We start from the raw sequence: 4768 nt of genomic DNA on the forward strand, positions 1-4768 counted from the left end.
AATAATAACTTTTGCATCGAAATTAAATTTAATTAAGGGTAAAGTATATTTTTTGTCCATAAAGTTTGATAAAAGTTTTAAAAATATCCTTAAATTTTATTTTGTTTCAATTTTGTCCTAAAAGTTTTTTATTTGCATCAAATATACCCCGAACGGCTAATTCTTCAAAAAATTTAATACCAAGTCAACAACAATTCATAAGAACAACCCTCAACACAAGCAAATTAAGTATAATTTTCATGCATTATTGTTAGATTGGTCTTGATTTTTTGAAAATTTAGTCGTTAAGGATATATTTGATGCAAATCGAAAATTTTTGGGACAAAATTGAAATAAAATAAAATTTAAGAGCATTTTTAAAATTTTTGCCAAACTTTAGGACAAAAAATATGTTTTAGCCTTTAATTAAATATATAATAGAGTACCATATTATCTTTTATATAAAGGAAATTTTAGGGTTATAGGTTACAGCTGAAAGTGAAAACTTTAGGTAGAAAATGTGTATTGCATATATAAAAGGTGTCAAGAATAGTAACTAACAGTGATTAAGTAATTATTGAAGTTGTGTGTGTCGAACAAGAGAATTTCAATACAATGGGATATCATTATTGTAATAACCTTAATTACAAGCTAAAATTAATTCACACAAAAACTTCCAAGACCATATATAAAATTTTGAATAAAATACAATATATTTCTTCTTGAGATTGAAAAACTCTTAAAAAAAACACTTATTTATTTTTAAGTTATATGCTGTTTTATTGAAATTTAAGTTATATAATATTATTACTTTATATTTTAAATGTGATATTAACATATTTTTCAGAAATATGAGCATATACATAACATTTTTTTTGTATTTATTTAAAAAAAAAAAAGAAAAACTGTGCAAGATATACCATGTAATCAGCATGGTGATAGATGATGATTGTAATTTATCCAAAATAATATTTGTTACATAATTATGCATATTTGATTCTATAAATGGCTCCATCTAATAACAGAGAAAAGCAATAATAATAATTGTGTATTTTTAGTAAATAATAAGAACTAGCTGAGTTATAGTTTACCTTTAATCATGATGAATGGTATGGAACACAGAAATTAAAGGACATAGTTTTGGAATAAAAATAATATTTATACTAGTTTAATTTGATAATGCACAAACTCAAAAAATATTTTTATTTGAAGAAAAATATTAAAGACATAATAATTTATGGTTTTTTTTATCAACTTAATTTTTTAGAAAAAATGATATTGTGATAATTATTATTATTTTTATGATGGCAAAAAGTAGGGGAGGAAGTAAAAGGTAAAAGCAAAACCAAATGTGAGAATGCATCATGTATAATTGATCCATGGTGAAAAAAGTCAAAAACCTAAAGGGAAAATAAAGCAACCACATCACCTTTTAATCACTTCTGTTAAAGAATCCAAAGAAAGAGCCTCTTCAAGTTGTTAGTTTTAACTTATTATGGAAAAATAAATAAATAAAATAATTAATAGTTTTTTGAGAACTGCACAAGATAACATGTTACCTAAGCAATGGAGTTTTGCTTGTTTTTATAAGATCTTCCATTGTTGTCCTTTTCCTTAAATCTTGGAGGCTATCACTGTTGGTTACAAAGCTCTTTTCAATAGACATGGACAATTAAGCTGACACAAACATTAACTACTTTTTATATTGTTATATTTTGTTGCCATAACTTATTTTTTAATTATGTTATCTTCATTATTAATGTTTTTAATTATGTATTCCTTGGTAAGTTTGGCTTTTTGAAGGCAAAATTAATAGGCATCTAGTTCAAAGTTTGATTAGGAATAAAGAAAACATTTTTTAACTAGGTAAAAATTACACTAATAATCTCCCCTTAATTAATGCATGTTAAGTAATATTATCTATACTTACATAGTCTCAAGTTAAGGATATGCTTTATATTGTTAGGGACATGCTTTTTATAGTTAATTGACAAAAATACCCTTAATTATTTATAATTAATTCAAGAAGAATTAAAGGTATTTTTATTTATCATCTATAAAAAATGTATTCATTGTCATATAAAGATATATATTTAGCATCATCCTAAAATATATGAAGGGTAAGAGTAGTGACAAATAATGTTGTATAACATAAATAAATATAGAAGATATTTTTATACACTTTTGCAAATAAATAAGTAATATTGCATATACTATATATATGCATCAATGCATGTATATATATCACCTTACTTTAAGAGATACCCGTATATTATCTACTCTGTTTTATTTATTTATATATTTATTTATTATTATTGCCATTTTTCAGATGAAAAATATTTTTTTAATTAAGATTGATCTAAAAAGTAATCTATTGGTTATTATGTTTCTTATATATGATGCCTTCCAAAATTTATAATACATGTATATATTATTATTCCCATACACTACCAAAAATATGGGTTTTAGCTTAGTCACAGAAAAAATTGTAGTTAAACTCTAAAATAACTGTGGTAATGATATTTTTGTCATGATACTATTTTTTTTTAAAATTTAAATTAATAAAAAATATAAATAATTATATCTCTAATAATAATTTTTATTACGAATGTACTAAGAAAAATGGTACATTTTTAATTAGTCATGATTTTTGCTTAATTAACCACCATTTTATATCTCAAATGATTTTTACTACTCTATTCTATACATTAATTATTGAGTAGTTAGGGAAGAATAATACTAATAATATAAACTATCATCATAAATATGTACTACCTAACTTTTAAATAAGGAAAATTTTGTTTTTTGTTTTTTTTTATTTATATATGTGTTCAAGATAACAAATAGTTAATGTTATTAACGTTTAACTTATTTAGAAATAAAGAGGTTAAAAGATCATTTATTTCAAAATTTTAAACGAATAAAAAAATTACATAAATAATTATATTTAGGAGAGAATAATTAAGAAGATGATTAAGAGAATACAACATATATATTGGTATATTTATAGTTAGTTGGTACCACCTATTTAATTTATGCCCCCAATATTTTTAGAATGATTCTAGCTACTATATTTTTCTTCTTTTCAGCCATGTGATTTACTATAATTAGTACAGTGTAGCAAGAGTGTGTTCCAATAATTCAACTTTATTTTAATGTCTAGTTAAAATTGGTTGGTTCAATTGATGATAAATAGATTAGAATAGAAAAATATTGAGCCATAATTTTGTCAATTTATCATCCCATTGTTTCCACTATTGTGTTTTATAGGTCTTTAATGAACAGAGTACTTTGTATTTGTTTTTTAAGTAAAAATGGTTGATTAAGGCAATGATAATTAATGTTGACTTTCTATAAAGAAGACACAAATTTAAAATAAACAAACAATTTCGGAACAAGCTAAATACCTTGATGTTTATAAAAAATTCCAGCGTCACATCCATAAAATACAATAACATCAAAGTCACAAATTCTAGAGAACATTATATCATATATGCTATCACAAATAGTCAAATAGAGAATGAATATAATTTAGTATATTGTTTAACTTTAAGAGATTTTAGGGAATTTATCAAAAAATTAATAAGCATAAATTAACTATATGTATTAAATATTAATTCAAGTTTGTTCTGTAATTTAGAATTAGTTATTGAAGTCTTTGGTCTCTGAAGTTACACTTGAGTCTCAATTTAGTCATTAAAGCTAAGTTTTAATTGCCTCAATTTAGTTCCTAAATTTTTCAATTGACTCTATGATGAAAACTATCGCAAAGACTAACGTGATTAAAATTTAAAAAATTTAGACAATAAATTAAGACAATTGAAACTTCAAAAACTAAATTGAAATTTGAGTGTAATTTTAGAGACTAAATCGAATATTTTATCTGTATATACATATAAAGCCCTAACATTAAAAGGTATATATTATGATATAGAAAATGTTTGGTAATAAAAAAAAATCAGTAAAAAATAGCCATAATTTACCTTATTTAGTATTCATTAATTGTTGTGATAATTAATTAATATTAAATAAAATAAGTTCTGACGGTTTTTTTTTATCTACCTAACATATACCTTCTCTTAGCAAAAGAGTGCTTTCAAGTTTTCAAGAGCTTGACGGCGATGACTTGCTAAGATTAGCTGGACTAACACATTAATTAGTATAAATAAACCCCTTCTTAATTAACAGATAAAGAAAAGATATGTCTAATAATTAATGTCGGCTAGTATTTTGGAGTCAATGTCATGTGGTCTTCGATGGGGGGACACTAAACGAGTAATAATTAAATAATAATAATATATTTAATCAATTTCTAAGATTTTTTTTAATCAGTGTAGCCAAGAACAGATCCAGAAATATTAGTATGGAGAGCTAATAATATATATAATATTAAAAAATTATATAATGTAAAATGTATTACAAAAATATATCGATAGAGAATATATTTTAAAGAATAAAAAATATGTATGTACTTTTTATTAATAAAATGGTTGATTCTTTGTATCATAAAATTCATCGGTCTGTATCAAATTTTTTAGCAATTTCCTTTTTAATATAATTAAAAGACAACTAGTAAGAAATTCATCTGTTATTTTGTTTCTTAGTTATTCTTCCAATATTTTTTTGGTGACTAGTTATTCTTCCAATATTCATAGCTACAAAAGATCTCTTAATTATAGTAGTTAAAACAAAGAGAATTAATATCAAATGAATCAAGAAAGACGTTCATAAGAAAAAAAAATCCACTTTATAAGATTTGAAAAAAAATATTTAATTAAAAGTATTAGTA

Source organism: Arachis ipaensis, chromosome B06 (genome assembly GCF_000816755.2).
Source record: "Arachis ipaensis cultivar K30076 chromosome B06, Araip1.1, whole genome shotgun sequence".
Classification (NCBI taxonomy): Eukaryota; Viridiplantae; Streptophyta; class Magnoliopsida; order Fabales; family Fabaceae; genus Arachis; species Arachis ipaensis.